The sequence below is a fragment of the Stegostoma tigrinum genome, unplaced genomic scaffold (assembly GCF_030684315.1).
Source record: "Stegostoma tigrinum isolate sSteTig4 unplaced genomic scaffold, sSteTig4.hap1 scaffold_99, whole genome shotgun sequence".
Lineage (NCBI taxonomy): Eukaryota > Metazoa > Chordata > Chondrichthyes > Orectolobiformes > Stegostomatidae > Stegostoma > Stegostoma tigrinum.
Genome location: NW_026728822.1, coordinates 846725 through 865633, shown reverse-complemented (window position 1 = coordinate 865633; position 18909 = coordinate 846725).

Genomic DNA, 18909 nt, shown 5'->3' with positions numbered 1-18909 from the left:
GGAATCAAAGGTTGTTTGGAGTATACAGGAGCAGACATGATCTGATTGAATGGCAGAGCAGGCTCAAGGGGCTGAATGGCCTACTTTTCCCAGTATGTATATTTGCAGGTTGGCAGGAATGACTTTGTCACCTGGTACCCAGAAGCAGCAGTACAAACACTATCAGCTTAAGCAACTGACCAGGGCTCCTGAGACAGCACATTCCAAAATGATAACTTGATCACCCAGAAAGTCAAGGGCACCAGATACTTGGGAAATAATGGTGTCTACAACTTCCCCTCCAAGCCACACACTGTCCTGACTTGGAAATGCATCATGTTCTTTGACTGTTTTAGGCCAAATTTGCAAGCCTCATTGTTCAATCATCTGTTTCTAACTGGAGAGTAACTAACATGTTTGATGAAGTGCAGGATGTCCTCTTCAATTAAATGTTAGGTGCATAATTAATTTTATTACCTTACTTCAGTCAAAATAAGTTTAACTGTTCAGAAGATAGAAGCAGAGAAGATAGAAGGATCAGGAGGGCATTTGGCCCGTTGAGCTTGCTCCACCATTCATCACATCATGGCTGATCATTCAAATCAATAGCCTAAACTTGCTTTCTCCCCATAACCTTTGATCTCATTTCCCCCAAGTGCTATATCTAGCTGCCTCTTAAATACATTCATTGTTTTAGCATCAGTTACTTCCCGTGGCAATGAATTCCGCAGGCTCACCACTCTTTGGGTGCAGAAATGTCTCCTCATCTCCATCCTAAATCGTCTACCCCGAATCCTCATGCTGTGACCCCTGATTGAACACACCTACCATCAGGAACACCCTCCCTGCAATTATCCTGTCTCGTCCTGTTAGAATTTTATAAGTCTCCATGAAATTGCCCCTCAAACAAACTAAGCTTCAGCAAAAACAATCCTAACCCAGTCAATATCTCCTCATATGTCAGTCCTCCCATCACTTGAATTGGCCTGGTAAACCTTCATTTCACTCCCTTGAGAGCAAGAGCACCCGTCCTCAGAAAAGGAGACCAAAACTGCACTGAACATTCTAGCTGTAGCCTCACCAATGCCTGTATAACTGTGACAACACATCCCTGCTCTTGATCAAGTTCGATTGAAATTCATTACCCAAGCCATCTTATTGGTATCTGAAGATATTTGCTTATTTCCCCTATTAGCCCCAATACCTCAAGCAGTGGCCAGGCTATCAAATGCAGTTTTATTGAAATATTCATAGAAAAAGATACAAAAATCTACAAGAGAAGCTTTCTAGTTATTAGTCTTACCTAAACTTTCCTTTCACTGGAATCTCCATCAGCAAAAAGAGTGAACTTAATCCCTTTCGACCCCTCCACCATTCAATGCAAAGAGGACTGATGCTTATTCCAAATTGCTCGAAGACTTTAACAAAAATCTAACACTGCAGTTTTAAAATGTATAGTTGGTCCTTAGTATCCATAAACTGTTGGAGAAAGTTTTACGTTTTAATGCTCCATATTGCTGTCACACTGATATTTCTGTCTTCGGCTCAATGCACTCTTCCAATGATGCTAAATGTCAGCTCCAAGAAAGCAGCACACCTTTCAATTCAGCACTTTACAGTTTTTTGGATTCACCATCGAGACTAACAATCAGTGTGTGAATGCTGCCCCCTATTCTGTTCTCTTTGTTTGTTTCAACTTGTTTCTTTGTCAGCTGTATACCTGTCCCAGCCACATATTTTGTTTCTTTGTTTCCTTCACAGCCCCAATTCCATTCCCCATGGCCTTGAGAGGCGAATTAATGTTGTGTTCCCTGCTCGTCTAGTGGTTAGGATTTGGTGCTCTCACAGCCTTTCCCAGGCTCAGTCCTCATTCAGAGAATTGTTGTTCTTGTACAAACTGATAAACCCCAGGAATTGTTCACAGTGACAACAGCATAAACAGTGTAACTCTATCTGAATCACTGCGGGTTTTACTTCAGAGATGAAATCAACACACTACACCGGGAACAAATCACATATTTGTCCACTCCTGAGTATTTAGCTGCTCCTAAATACTGGCCACAGGACTACATAAGCCCTGCTCCTTATTGAAACAATAAGACTAATAGACTAATAACTAGAAAGCTTCTCTTAGGAGCTTGACAGCTTCTTGTCAAAGTTGTTTCCCCTTCTGGGACAATCTTAGAACAGAAAATAGAATTTCAGAACTAGGTTCACACACTTAAGACAGAGCTGAGGAGGAATTTCTTCTCTCTGAGAGTTATGAATCTGTGGAATTCTTGACTGCAGAGAGCTGTCGAGACTGGCACATTAAGTCAGATTTCTAATCAGTAAGGGACTCTAGTGGGGAAAGTCAGGAGAGTGGTGTTGAGAATTACCAGATCACCCGTAATCTAATTGAACAAACCATGACTCAAAGCCTGAAAATACATTTCACTGGAGTGGCTGATGGTGAGTAAAATAACAGAAAGTTCCAGCACAGATAGAAGGGCATACTGAAGCAACTACCTGAGAACAAATGTGTTTCTTTTTTGCCGGTGAAATTCACCTAATCTCAAAGTGGGGGCCACTGAAGAGCAGCAGTGATGGTGATGTCCCTGTTAACACCACAACTCTGCAGCATGTGAGCACTAGCAGGTCAATAGTGTAATGAGTAACACATCTGACTGCAGATCTTAGGTTTGTAGGTTCAACACCTACCTGACTTGTGTGCAGTTTGCAGGTTTCCCATCAGGAAATGCCACTGAGAACATCAGAGTCCTGAAGTTGGGTGTTGGGAATTGCAAGTTGCACATGAGCAGCTTATGAGTTGATTTCACCTTCCCTTTCTCTGAGGCTGCTGGGACGTTGACTCTGGCATTCTTGATGATATTTACTTATCTGAGACATTGAAAGGATTCTTGTTTCTGCATATCAGGAATTCAAATCTCACCTTCGCTTGAGCATAGTGAGAAAACTGATATGAGAACTAACTCTGTTCTCGTATTTGTAATATACAGGAGAGCTTGTTAAGGACAGAACTTGGTTGTATTTTCTGTTAATTACATTCAACAGACTGCAAAGTCAGGCATATTGTCTGATGAAGGGTCTCGGCCCGAAATGTCAGCTTTTGTGCTCCTGAGATGCTGCTTGCCTGCTGTGTTCATCCAGCTCCACACTTTGCTATCAGGCATATTGTGTGCTCTGATTAGACGGTGGTGACCCAGGGAATCCTGGGGATTGAGAGTCAGTGCGCTACCACCCAAATGGGGAGGTGATGGCCTAGTGGTATTATCGCTGGACTGTTAACCCAGTGACTCTGAGAATGTTCTGGGGCCTGGGTTTGATTCCCACTGTGGCCCATGGTGGAATTTGAATTCAATAAATATCTGAAATTAAAAAGCGAATGATGACAGTGAATCCATAGCCAACTGTCAGGAAAACCCATCTGGTTCACTACTGTCCTTTTAGGAAGGAAACTGCCATCCTTCCTGGTCTGGCCTACATATGACTCCAAACCCACAGCAATGTGGTTGACTCTGAACTGTTTCGGAATGGACAATAAATGCTGCCTAGTCAGTGACACCCTCATCCTGTGGAAATACATTTCTAAGTGTCTTTTAAACAGTGTAACTGTGCTGACATCCACTACTTCCTCAGAAAGTTCATTCCATATGTTAGAAAACGTGTTTTTTTAAAATTTGTCTCCTCTCACCTTAAAAATATGCCCGCTTGTCTTGAAACCCCCATCCTTGGAAAATGGCACCTACCATTAATCCTGATTTTATAAAGCCAATAAGGTCACCCCTCAACATCCAATGCGCCAGAGAAAGCAGTCCCAGCGTATCCAGTCTTCCTCTGTAACTGACATTCCATGCTAGCAACATCCTGGTAAATCTCTTCTGAACCCTCCCTAGTTTAATAACACTCTTTCTTCCTGTTCTTTAGTATCATTCTTTGTTCACTCAAATTTGTACAATCTTCTGACCTACCACTGACCTTTGTAAATGGGTGCAGTGTTTCTTTAAATTTGGAAGTATTCTTAACTTCATTATTTAGTCACTTTCTGACTGGGATACATTGTTGCTAAGATTTGGTAAATGTCTTCTTGAAGGTCTGCCAGTATACTGCTACAGTCAAACCCAGTTTCTCCATAGTGTCACAGTTACCTGTATTTAGATTTCAAATGCTGTTCTTAGAAATGTAAGAAAATCCCCAAACCTGCCTTATGTATTTTCATGCCTCTAACCATGGACCAAATAAGATGAGAATACCTATGAGCTGTGACTATCACCTGGAACAAACTGTCCAGGTAACTTTCTCCCTGATATTTTGCAGCGTTTGTATTATAACATCTAATTCAATGATTATGGGCTGAGGTTCCTCTAGCCACAGACACTTATTGAAGATATATCAGTCTGGGATCACACCAGTCTCCAGGAGTTCCCACATCCTGAAGTCACAACTCATCACCTTCCCTACCACCTGATTGGGCTTTAAAAACTAATTATTTTATTTAAAATAAGTAAAATTTACTGCATCTACTTATGTTCTTCTTATTTATTATGGGTGTAATTAAACCAGGGGAGGAAATCCACCAAATAATTGTAGAATGGGATTAACTTGGTCACACAGCACCACAAACAAACAAGGAGACAGACAGTTCTGACATTTCAAGAGTGCAAAAGGACTTATTCAATTTTTCTTCCTTCACATGTACAAATTTTGAAACTTTAAAGCGTTCCTTCCATATTCAACACATTTAAACTGAAGAAAGGTTATTTTAAATAGGTTGAAAATGAACAGTAATTCAGTTAATTCTTCGACATTCTTCATAGTTCCCATAACCCCACTAAAAACATTATCTCATTGATTTCAGTCTGTTCCTGCACACAATGTGTGGAGAATTCAAAGTAGACAAGGGAGAGGGAAGGAAGAGACTGGAGTGGAGAAATGAAATTGTATAAATGCTCTAATATTTAGATTTCAGCCAACGAGGGCCAAGATTAACAGATTCACTACAAGAACAGGTTTAAAAAAGATCCAGCAGAGCACCAAGGTCCCACAAGCAAACACTGCTGCTGCTGCATGCAGACCTGAGAGTTCAACACAGCAAGGGAAATGAGCAGCAACACTCTCAGGGAACAAAGAGGGTGTTGGGTGAACAGGACCAGAATTCCCTCTCATTTTCATTCCGGTTGTGCAGGCCTCCAGGGATGGTGCACGCTCATGACTTCCAAAACTGGAAGTCAATGCCTCAGTCAGACCACTTAAGCTTGGAGTGACTGCACTCACACAGTTTAGCGGGAATGTCAACAGGAATTGCAGAACACAGATTTTGGGAGACCTCACATTTCCACACGGGTCTGGGGTGAACGTGAGAAGGTGATCAGGAATGCATTGCAATTATCAAGTTTAACATGGGCACAGACAAGGATTTCAGGATCAGATGAGTTGGGCTGAGGTGGAGATGGCTGACTTTATGGAAATTAGAAGATCTGGTGTGAGTGAAAGGATGGTTTTGTGATTGAAAATTCACCTTCAGGTCAAATCTGTGACTGAGACTATGAGCAGTGTAGTTCAGCCTTACTCTCAGGAAAGAGTTACAGGTTCAGATTTTGAGAATGGAATGTGTAGCAGTAACTGAAGACAATGGATTGTTCTTCCAAATGTTTCCCTGGAGGACATTTCAGCTTTTCCAGTATCAGGTATGGGATCATTGAATAACAATAGAGGAATGGACAGGGCTGGTGATGAGTTAGAACGGGTAGTTGTCAGTGACCATGTGAAAACTAACAAAATGCTTCTGGATGATGTTAAAAAGTAGCAGCGTGTAGGTGAGAAATAGGAGGGACCAAGAACAGCTCTTTGGTGAACACCAAGTTCAAGTCTTTGCAAATACCATGAAATCCAGGCTTTTCAAAAAAAAATTGGGAAGATGAAATTTTAAGGGACAGTGAACTTTAACATTATTAGCAAATATATTTAGTGAGAATAGGTCAGTGGAACAAACATGGGCCTTGTGGGCAAGACAAGCTCTGACAGGAGAGAAACTGGAGAAAGCTGGGAATCCGGGGTCAAGCTAGAAGCACTCGACAAGCAGTTTGATCCAATGAGCTCGTGGAAGGGAGGGGAGCAGCAGAGGCAGCAATCAGATTGTCTCAAATGTACTGGGGTCTCAGCTCCTTGAACATCTTACCCGCGTCATGAGGAGAAAGAGGGAGAGCCTTCAAAAGGGACTCACTTGTGTTTGAGCTACGAAAAAGACTCAACACACTGGGTTTAACACTAAGCTAATTCATGTGTGTTTTTATTCTGAATATTTGCATTTAAAACTTCTGGAATTTATTAACACCAGTAGAAAAAAGACAAAATGAGAAAATGAACGTGTCTAGCATCTGATTAACAGGAAATCCAACTCCTGTAGTCACTAATGAACTCACTGGCGCCTCAGAAGGTGGAAGGTCTGAGTGAATCTTCTCATGCTCAGACCAAGTGAACAGCTTCCCTATTCTGTGAACACACTGATGCACAGTGAGACAGACGATTGCCTGAGGCCAGTCCTGCAATAAGAGCACCTGAATGGTCTTTCCTCTGTGAGTAAATACATTGGCCGAAAATCAGACCCATTTTCCAGAGCAATTTTCCCAGTCTGGGCAGAGGCAACTGATCAGATGGTCTTCATCTCAGTGACAATGGAGCTTTCATACTTCTTGTTAAAGGTGAGGATGGAGGGGAGTGGGACAGCAATTGAAAGGGAATCCCCTGTGTTAGAGACAATAAGAAGATGAAACACTGTGTTTTACACAAAACTGGTTTATTTGATACGTATCTACATTAACATATACCTGAACAGGTGGTTATTAATATCAGCAGAAACAGATCACAATGAACCTGGTTAATTCCTGAACGCGGTTAATAGTAAAGCCCAATCACTGCAGTTTCTTGTGAACTCTCTGGTCACTCAGCAGATATGACACCTGTGTGATTCCCTTTCCACAGCTGGGGCAGGTGAATGGTCACTGCACAGTGTGAATGTGCTGGTGCCTCAGCAGATGGGGTGACTGACTGACTTCCCTCCCACGGTCAGAGCAGGTAAAGGGCTTCTCCCTAATGTGAACATAATGGTATACAGTGAGCCGAGATGATCACTGAAATGCTGTCCCACAGTCAGAACACCCAAACAGTCTCTTTCAGTGTGAGCACATTGATGGAGCATTAGTTCCCCAGACCTTTCATAGCACTTCCTGCAGACTGGGCATTTAAAAGGTCACTCATCAGTGTGAACTTGCCGGTGTGTCACCAGGTTTGAAGAATTGATAAATCTCTTTCCACACTCTGTGGGGGTGAACAGCCTCTTGCCACACTCTGGTGTGTCAGCAGGGTGGATGATTTGAGTGAGTCTCTCTCCACACTCAGAACAGGTGAATGGCCTCTTCCTGGTGTAACTACACTGATGATTTTTCAGTATTGATGGATGAAAGAAGTCTTTACCACAATCCCCTCATCTCCATGGCTTCTAATCATTATGAGTGTGTTTACATTCTGATAAGCCAGCTGATTGATTGAAGCCTTACCCAAAAACAGAACCAGTTTCTCCCCACTGGGAACAGTGCTTTCTCCTTCCATGTCCAATATTCTGTTGTATTCAGGTTGTGATACGTTTGGTAACTCTCTCAGATCCTGAGTGACGGTTGGTTTCAGTTTGTTAACTGCAAAATCTCCTCTTCTGAAAACCGTGTTCAGCTGATTTGGACGAAACAAGGAGAGTGAGACAGAAACCAAAAAATCAAAATGGTAGGTTATAAAATGTGAACTGGATGAATCTTGTAATTTGCAGAGTAGAAGTTGATAGCAGAGCACTAAAAACAATTTCGGACTGTTAACAATTCTGTGAGAATATCAAGTTGGTAAAGCAAAAGCACACGGTCAGGGGATAGGCAGTGGTGGAAGTCTAATTTAGGCACAATTAGCAGATGTAACAGTAAAACACAAAACAGAGCTAAAATGCAGGGACAGAAGTTATACAATCGCAGAGAGAAGATCTAGGAGGGTAGAGATGAAATACAGCAATGGTGAACATGAATTCAGAGCCAGATTAAAGGAGTCACATCAGCCCTGGACCATGCAATCTCTCACAGATAACAGAACACAGCAGTACCAGCTCAAAATTTGCTGAATAGTCCATAATGCTCAGCTCTGAAACAATTTCACTGCTTCCTATATTACAGTCTCCTGCTGGAACTTGCGACTGGAAATATGTCAGAGCACTGTAAACAGAGGATCTAATTCAACACATTACCCTGTTATCCATGGGTTTTTACTTTTGACCAGTTTGCCGTGTGGGATTTTGTCAAATATCCTAACAAAATCTATGAAAACAATATCCACTTCACTACCCACACTGAGACTCCTTACCAATTTCTCAAAGAATTCAGTCAAATTGCTTAAGTATGACCTTCCCTCATCAAAGCAATGCTGACTATCCCGGACAAGTTCATGCATTTCTAATTGACATTTTCTCTGATCTCTCAGGATTGATTCTTACAGTTTGCCCACCACCAAAGTAAGATTGACTGGCCTATAGTTGTATGGCATTTCCTTTGTACTTGTTTTAAACAACAACAGCACATTTGCATTCCTCCAGCCCCTTGGCACCTCACCTGAGTCAAGTGAAGATTGAAAATTAATCCTCACAACATCTGCTATTTCCTTCAACACGCCAGGGAACTATCTATCTGGGCCTGGTGACTCATCCACTTTCAATGATTCCAGCTCCTCTAACACTACCTCTCTCTATTTTGTCTTGTATTTCCCACCACACCTTTTGGATTACTTTATCCACATCATTCCTTTCTTAGTGTGTGTAGCAGGGGGAGGTGGTGGTGTGGGGAGCAGGGCCCTGCAGTGGGTATGCCTAAACCAAACAGTGCCTCAGACTCTGTCTTGTTTTGCAAGAGGGAAATGAAGCAAAAGTGAGGGAACATCACCCACTTCCCGCTTTGGGAAATGCTTTAAAGTGTTGTCAACAAGTGACATCATCTCCAAATCTGACTTGAAACCAAGACAACAACTGGAGCTTCTTCTTGATTCATGGTCAGTGATAACTTTTGTCCCTCACTCAGCAACACAAGAAATTGCTGTTTGCCTGCAGCAAGAATAATGTTTCTTTGTTTTGGAGACCAAACTTGCTCATAGATTTCAATGCGGCCTCACAAAACCCAACACAGCTGCTGTAAGAGCACCTTGCTGCCATACTCAAACCTTTTTGAAATGAAGGAGAAAGTTCCATTTGCCTTCCTAACTGCTTGCTGCACCTACAAGCTTGTATTGAATGACTGGTGTACAAGCACACCCAGGTCCCTTTGTACATGAACATTTCCAAATCGACCACCACTTGAATTATACTCTGCCATTCTGAATTTGGTACCAAAGTGGATAACTTCACACTGATACTGCATCTGCTATGCATTTGCTACTCACTCAAATCATCTAAATTACTCTGAAGTCTCTTTATGTCCCGTTCACTCACAATCCCTCTTCTTTTGTGTCAACAAACCTAGAAATAGTACATTGGATTCGCACATACAAATCATTGATGTACACTTTGAACACATGAGGTCCAAGGGTCTTTGTGGCGTCCCAATTGTCAAAGCCTTAGACACTGAAAAAAGATCATTTATTTCTACTGTTTCCTGTCTGCCAACCAATTCACAATCTACACCAGTAAATTCCCAACAATCTTATGAACTTTGATTTTGCACACTAACCTCTTAAGCGGAACTTGATCAGCAGCTTTGAGAAAATCCAAATGACCCCATCCACCGGGTTCTATCAGTTACATTTTCAAAAAAAAACTTTTGTAGATTTGTCTAACATGATTTACCCATCCGAAATTGACAGGCTTCAGGTCCAGTCGAAACGCTGACTTGCCTGGTCCCCAGCATAATAGGCAGTCAAAGATTATAGACATGGCCCATGGCAGCTCGTTCTCCACAGCACCTGAGATGGGCAATAAATGCTGCTCCAGGCAGCACTGGCCACATCTCACCAACAAACATTTCATAACAAACAATCTAAGGCCCGCTGTTCAGACCCATCCTTATTTTCAAATTCCTCCATGGTCTTTCCTTTTTGTTTCCACATGGTCCATACCTTTCCCCACAGACAGAACAGGCAAACCATAAACAGACAGAACAGTCAGAGGCTGATCATGGTCACCTTCTGATTCAGCAATTGCCGCCGGAGGGAGGGGGAGGGGCAGATCCCGAGCAGCTTCTCGCTCTGATTCGAGCCGCCCGCTGGTTGCCCCGGCAACCCTGGCAGCAGGAGGGGAACAATAGGTGGGGGCGGCGCTCCCGTGTCCACGTGCCTGAAACCTGAGGCATCACCACGGAGCACAGCAATTCCTATTGGCTGCTTCAGTCCTGGGCTCACAATGCAGATGTTGTCTTTCCAGTGAAACCTCCTCCTCTGTGCAACATCTGGGAGCAAAGCAATGTCTCCTCCCTTTCCATTTCTTTAGTCTTTCTGGGTGGTAGGGTCGGGAAACTGTTCACTTGCAGCAAAGGAAGGGAGAGGGATTGAATCCAGGGAGGGTGCCTACTCTGCAAATGTTGGTTCTGGTACGTCTCTTAAATTTACTGTCATCATTTGCTCTCTTAGCTTTACACATTTGTTTTCCTGCTAAAATGGTGGCCTCTTTCCTCATGTTCATGTTTGCATGATTTCTGTTAGAGATGATCAAGATTTAGGGGACAGCAAATTGATTAGCAATAAAAGCCAAAATGTGATTTTCGTTCCTCACAATTTGCAGCACCATACATTAGAGACTCTCATTTGAGGTCTGACTATGGAGTGAGCAACATGTAGCAAAATTGTCTTACAGCCAAAATCCCCATTTACAATCCAGGACTATGTCATGGTGTATGTTCATGGGAAAAGGAAATAGCCTTCCTCCCCTGGCTAGTCAACTAATCACAAACTGTTTGATTAACAAATGAATTCAAGGACTGGATAACTCGTCCATGTATTGCTATTCACTAATCTAGATCAAATTCCATTTACCACTGATCAGCCGGTCTGTAAACTAAGGCTATCCATCTCATTATTTACCATCTATTACTTTTGCATCATCTGAACTAACTGATCAACCTTCATACATTCAAATCTAAGGCATTTACCTAAAACAAAAATAAGGGCCCAACATTGGCCACTCTGCCACACCAATGTGCACAGATTTGCGGTTAGAAACAAAACAAAACCCACCTCTCTGCTTCCTGAACCTCAGCCAATTGTGGATCCAATTTGCCAAATTTCAATGGATTCTATGCGCACTTAGCTTTGCTTTCAGTCTCCCAAAAGTCTTGATGATGTCAAAGAGATTAAATAAAAGTATTGGGAACAAAAACAAAGTTGCTGGAAAAGCTCAGCACTTCTGGCAGCAACCGCGAAGGAGAAAACAGAGTTAACATTTTGAGTCCGGTGGCCCTTCAGAAGGGTCCCTTTGTGGTTAGTGGGGAATTAAGAACCTTGCAAGCACCCTGCTATTTCATCCTAACATCACAGGAGACATTTCACTTGACCTTGGATACTGATCTGCATTTAAACCTTCCAGACTACTTAGTACTTCCTTTCTCTCTCTGTGATAGTTTCTTTACATTCTATCACAGACCTTCTCCCTGATTCATCTATTTCACTAGTGAGCACTGACACAAAGTATTCATTTCGACCCAGGCCAACACTCTCTAGTTCTACGCACAGATACCTCTGTGGTCCTTAATGGGCCTTACACATTCCCCCTTATCCTTTAACCATATGTCTACCTGTAAATCAACAGAGCATTTTGCTTCATTTCACTTGGCAGTATCAATTCATATTTCCCTTAGCGCTCTCCTTATCTCTCCATTTATGTTCCCTCTTGCACATGTACCTGAAAGTATCTGCTTCCTGTGCACTATGGCCAAATCATATCTTATTAAAATCAACCAAGTTAGAACTTTGATTACAGGTCCATCCTTGTCCTTTTCCATAACAATCCCAAATCTTTTCAAAAGAGTTCTGATAACTGCCTGCAAAATTCTCCCCGCTAATACTTCAAGCACTTGTCCGCGTTGGTTGTCTGAAGTTAGGTCCCCTCTTTCCTCATTGGGGGGTTCTACATCCTGGCTTCAAAAACTCGATCCGAAACTTGAGCTCTGATTTCTCTCCAAGATGCTGCCAGATCTGCAGAATGTTGTCAACAATTTCTTTTTTGTTTCTGATTTACAGCATCCCAGTTCTTTCCGTGTTTATTTTATACATCTCAATAGTTCCGGAAGTGTTATGAACATTTGTAGCTCGACTAGGCTGCCAGGCAGTGAGTTTCAGTTTCCCCCCATTATCTGAGTGAAAAAAATCCGCTCAACTCATCAAAACTTCCCGCCGCTTACCATCAATCCATGTCGCCCGATACTGATTCCACCACTAAGCAGAAAGATTTGTTCTTGTTTTCTCCATTTCCCTCATAAATTTATACATTTCAATCATGTCCCCCCTTCGTCTACAACAAAACGGAAGTTGCTGGAAAAGTTCAGCAGGTCTGGCAGCATCTGGGAAGAAGAGATAGCGTTTCGGGTCCGATGACCCTTCCTCGGTCTGTTCTGCTGGAAAGAAACTAACCCCAGTCTGTGAGGGCTGTATGGTCCCTGCTGACAACATTAGAATCTGTCCTGCTGGGCAGAATGATCTGTCATTACCTCAAATACTAAACCGTCTTCTGTGAACCGAAACCAGCGCCGAGATTGACCACAGCCCCGCATCCGCCAGAACTCACTGAGCCAGCAGCGTGTAACTGGGGATTGGGAGAAAGGGGATGAGAGAGGGTTGGCGATATGATCTAACACACAGTGAGCTCCAGTTCACCTACATTACCGGGAAACCGACAGAGTTCTAAACACTCACCAACTCGACTGCAGGGAAACATTCACCAAGAAAAGGCGGAGCAGAGGCTGTTTCTGGACTGAAAAACACCCCCTACCTGTCAATCACAAATTTAGTCCCGCCCACTTCACAGAACTTGAAGTTTCCGGAAACTGAACTCAGACCTGCCCAAAAGCGGGGCGGTCCAAGGCGAGTACCACAGGGAGCCTCGCTGTGCTGTCCCCATTCTCTGACCCAGTTACGTGTCTTTATCCCGCGATTCCCAATCCAGTGTCTCCCACTTTTCGCTGTTGACCCTGTATCCCGGGATAACCAACAAATTCCCTCCCCATTCCCCTGGTTATCTTGTAGTGTGTGTGTCAGACTGTGTCCCGCCTTGCTGAGTGTCTCTTGCATTTCACTGTTAGTCTTTCAGCTTCGAACCATCAGCAGTGTTTTTTCGTTCTATAATCCTATCACACGGATTAAACATTATTAACAATTCAATTCGTTGCTCCATATGTGTTTTATAGCTTCCTTGAAATTGTGTTCAATTTTCGAGGGATTTTTCAGTTGGGGGAGGATTTAAATGTAATTGCAATGTAACCTGTTCCTCCGATTCGATCACGGCTGCTGGCACTGATGAAATCCTCACAAAACATCAATGGAAGGACTGCATCCACTGTACATCTGCCAATGTGGTATACTGCATCCACTGTACCCGGTGTGGCTACCTCTACATTGGGGAAACCAAGCGGAGGCTTGGGGACCGCTTTGCAGAATACCTCCGCTCAGTTCGCAACAAACAACTGCACCTCCCAGTCGCAAACCATTTCCACTCCCCCTCCCATTCTTCAGATGACATGTCCATCATGGGCCTCCTGCAGTGCCACAATGATGCCACCTGAAGATTGCAGGAACAGCAACTCATATTCCGCCTGGGAACCCTAATGGTATCAATGTGGACTTCACCAGTTTCAAAATCTCCCCTTCCCCCACCGCATCCCTAAACCAGCCCAGTTCGTCCCCTCCCCCCACTGCACCACACAACCAGCCCAGCTCTTCCCCTCCACCCACTGCATCCCAAAACCAGTCCAACCTGTCTCTGCCTCCCTAACCTGTTCTTCCTCTCACCCATCCCTTCCTCCCACCCCAAGCCGCACCCCTTTCTACCTACTAACCTCATCCCACCTCCTTGACCTGTCCGTCTTCCCTGGACTGACCTATCCCCTCCCCACCTCCCCACCTATACTCTCCTCTCCACCTATCTTCTTTTCTTTCCATCTTTGGTCCGCCTCCCCCTCTCTCCCTATTTATTCCAGAACCCTCACCCCATCCCCCTCTCTGATGAAGGGTCTAGGCCCGAAACATCAGCTTTTGTGCTCCTGAGATGCTGCTTGGCCTGCTGTGTTCATCCAGCCTCACATTTTATTATCAATGGAAGGAAGGTGCGTGGAAGGTGGAAGACAGAAGGAGAACAGATATCATGTGGTCAGTTTAGTTATAGATTTCAATGTTCCTCCAGGCTGTAAAGTGACAAAGTGGCGAAAAAGAAAACAAAAAGAAAACAGAAAGAGATATGCAACCAGACAGCAGATGAGATAAAAAAAATTATTCAAAATATTAGGGGGTTGATACCCTGCTGATGGAGATAGATCATTTTCTGCCTTGTATGTCTGGGCATTATTATCAACATCTGATTAAAATAAGAACTGGAGCAGAACAACAATTGTAATACACAGAAATAAAGTCAATTTGACAAGCGAGTCACTAACCCTCCAACTCTGGCAACATCCTTGTCAATCCTCAGCCCTTTCACTACATCCTTCCTATAGCAGTGAGACCAGAACTGCACACCATTCAGTCATGACAGAATGGCACAATTCTGTTCGGATGCATTTTGGTCTTGTGATCTGAACACTCAGCAAAACCAGCACAGTTTGAATTGGCATATTAAAATGGGAAATGGCATAGCAGCAAAGTAGTAGACTAATGGTCACTGTTTCAGGTCAATCTCTTCAGAATGAACATTTCCCATTCTGTCGAACATCCTCCCCACTCATCCACAATCACAGCCTGCCTGGACTGGCAATAAGCATTATCTTCTTTTGTGATTACACTTGTCAGGCAGGAGCAGGCTTGGCAGCAGAGCTGGGCTGTGAAGCAACAATCAACTTTATTGAGACAGAGTCAGTAGAAGGTGATCTGCTGTCAGGCAAACTGCAGTGATAAATGCAGACAACAACTTACACTCAAACAGTTGTACTGTTCCTGTCAGTGGCTAAACAACAGTGTTAAAAGGACTTCTGATAGTTTTTGCAGCCTTGATCTTCAAAGTGTCTGTCTTGGGCCTTCATCTTCTGACTCTGGTTGGTCTCCACTGCACAGACACAGATCTATTTTATCCTTGTTCTTATCTGATTAACTCCCCACTGTGCCCAGTCACAGTTCATATAAGCAACACTGACCTTAGTCAACCTCGTGATCTTCTGCATATTTATGCCTGTGCTGTTTTCCTCTTAACTCAGGGCTGCTACATCTATAATCCTTTATTTCACCAGCACTTCTGTACTCACTGACAAAAGAACTGCAAGAGCTTTCTTTAACTGTTACCTACACAAAACAGTTTCAAATCTGACAAAGTCTCAGCATGTCTAACTTGGCATCTTTTTGAACTTTTACTTTTTATGTTTTGTTTATCTACTGTACTGCATGTCCATGAAGACCTCACCAACCTTTACAGATGCACCATAGAAAGCATCCTATCTGGGTGCATAATGGCCTGGTGCAACGACTGCTCAGCCCAAGGCCATAAGAAACTGCAGAAAGTTGTGTGCACAGCACGAATCATCACAGAAGCCAAACTCTTATCCAGAGAATACAAGGTGTAGAGCTGGATGAACACAGCAGGCCAAGCAGCATCATACGAGCAGGAAAGCTGACATTTCGGGTCTAGACCCTTCTTCAGAAATGGGGGAGGGAAAGGGCGTTCTGAAATAAATAGGGAGAGAGGGGGAGGCGGATTGAAGATGGATAGAGGAGATGATAGGTGGAGAGGAGACAGGTCAAAGAGGTGGGGATGGAGCCTGTAAAGGTGAGTATAGGTGGGGAGATAGGGAGGAGATAAGTCAGTCCAGGGAGGATGGACAGGGCAAGGGGGCAGGATGAGGTTAGTATGGAGGAGATGGGGGTGGGGCTTGAGGTGGGAGGAGGGGATAGGTGGGAGGAAGGACAGGTTAGGGAGGCAGGGACGAGCTGGGCTGGTTTTGGGATGCAGTGGAGGGTGGGGAGATTTTGAAGCTGGTGAAGTCCACATTGATACGTTTTGGGCTGCAGGGTTCCCAAGCGGAATATGAGTTGCTGTTCCTGCAACCTTCGGGTGGCATCGTTGTGGCACTGCGGGAGGCCCAGGATGGACATGTCGTCTGAGGAATGGGAGGGGGAGTTAAAATGGTTTGCAACTGGAAGGTGCAGTTGTAAAGTGCGAACCAAGCGTAAGTGTTCTGCAAAACAGTCCCTAAGCCTCCGCTTGGTTTCCCCAATGTAGAGGAGGCCACAACGGCAACAGCCTCCTATCCATGGACTTCATTTACACTTCTCTTTGCCGCAGAAAGGCTGCCAACATCATCAATGACCCGTCCCATCTCGGTAATGCTCTCATCCAACTTCTTCCATTGGGCAGAAGATTGAACACACCCATCAAGGGGTTCAAGAACAGCTTCTTCTCTGCCATTATTCGACTGATGAATGGACTCTGTAACTCCAAATAGTGTTGATCTTGCTTTGCACACCTCCTATGCAGGCATAACCTTGCATGCCTTGCTCTGTCTAAGCACACACTTTGATCTGTAAATCATTGTTTGCTATGATCTGCCTGCACCACTCTCAAAAACACTTCACTGTACTTCAGTACACGAGACAACATAAATCAAAATCAAAACATTCTAATGGCAATCGATGATAGCTTTCAATAATCTTCAAAGTCAATGTTGAAACTCATCTTGTTGCTGACTTCATAAAATTGCAGGATGAAACCAGTGCAAGAGTGACCTGGCCCTCCAGATCTGAGCATGGATAAGGGTCAGAAGTGGTTCTAAAAAGGCATTTCAGGTGACTATTCAAAAAGGAAACTGAAAATTTTGTCAAGTGTCCCAAACCCCCGGCCTGTCCAAATTTGTACAGACGCACACTTACTCAATTCCAGTTTGTACTCCACATGCTGCCTATTGCTTTGACCTGGTGCTCCTGTAAGTTTCAGCAAAGGTGCAGACAGTCTTCTCAAATCTTTGCTCTCATCGCTCAGATGCTTTTGGTCTTCACTCAGAGTTTCAGGGCACCACATGGTCCTGGAAAAGAATCCCACTTCTCCTTGTGCAGGGGCAGACAGAGTTATTGTGGGGCAAAGTGTTGTGATGGGAGATAGAGGTGGTATGTTAGGTGCTCCCTTGGTTTTGCAGTGAAAATAGTGAGAAGAGGAGAGCGTTTTATGTGACATTCCTTGCTCCCTGTCTCCTCTTCTGTAGCAGCATCCCAACAATACCATGACTCTGAGGTAGAGGCGATTACTGACATTTTGCAAGCCCATCGATACAAATATTGATCAGCCTGATTAAGGCATCAGAAATCTTCTGTACCTTTGTGGTCATGACTTGTAATGGATTGAGTGCAGAGTAATGCCTTAAGCTCCATGCGACATCCGTACTCTCTAATGACAGTCTCTGAAACCTTTGCCGTCATGAAGGCCATATGTGTTTTTTGCACTCCTGCAATTCCCCTTTCCAGATATTTTTCTGACCCACCCCACTTACAACACTCCAGGGTTAGAGCTGCTGACAACCCAAACTATGGAATTTCCTCCCTGAACCTCTCTCTTATTCTTTATGATACATCGTAAAATTGATATCTTTAATCGATGTTTTGCTCATCTGTGAAGCACCTCGAACATAGAACGTAGAACAATGCAGCACAGAACAGACCTTTCGGCCCTCGATGTTGCGCCGACTTGTGAACTAATCTAAGCCCCTTGCCCTATACTACCCCATCATTATCCATATGCTTATCCAAGGACTGTTTGAATGTCCCTAATGTGGCTGAGTTAACTACACTGGCAGGCAGGGTGTTCCATGCCCTTACCACTCTCTGAGTAAAGAACCTGCCTCTGACATCTGTCTTAAATCTAACACCCCTCAATTTGTAGCTATGTCCCCTTGTACAAGCTGAAGTCATCATCCTTGGAAAAAGGCTCTCACTGTCCACCCTATTTAATCCTCTGAACATCTTGTATGTCTCTATTAAATCCCCTCTTAGCCTCCTTCTCTCCAATGAGAGAACAGACCCAAGTCCCTCAGCCTTTCTTCATAGGGCCTACGCTCCAGACCAGGCAACATCCTGGTAAATCTCCTCTGCACCTTTTCCAATGCTTCCACATTCTTCCTGTAATGGGGCGACCAGAATTGCACGCAATATTCAAAACGAGGCCACACTAGCATTTTCTACAGTTGCAGCATGACATCATGGCTCCGGACCTCAGTCCCTCTACCAATAAAACCTAACACACCGTAAGCCTTCTTAACAGCACTATCAACCTGGGTGGCAACTTTCAGGGATCTTAGTACATGGGCACCAAGATCCTTCTGCACAGCCACACTACCAAGAATCTTTCCATTGACCCGGTATTCTGCCTTCCTATTATTCTTGCCAAAGTGAATCACCTCACATTTAATCCATATTAAACTCCATTTGCCACCTTCCAGCCCAATTCTGCAGTTTATCCAAGTCTCCCTGCAACCTGCAACATTCTTCCACACTGTCCACCACTCCACTGACTTTAGTGTCATCTGCAAATTTACTAACCCATCCACCTATGCCTGCGTCCAAGTCATCTATAAAAATGACAAACAGCAGTGGTCCCAAAACAAATCCTTGAGGCACACCACTAGTAACTGGACTCCAGGCTGAATATTTTCCATCAACCACCACTCGTTGCCTTCTTACGGAACGCCAGTTTCTAATCCAAACTGCTAATTCTCCCTCAATCCCGTGTCTCTGTAT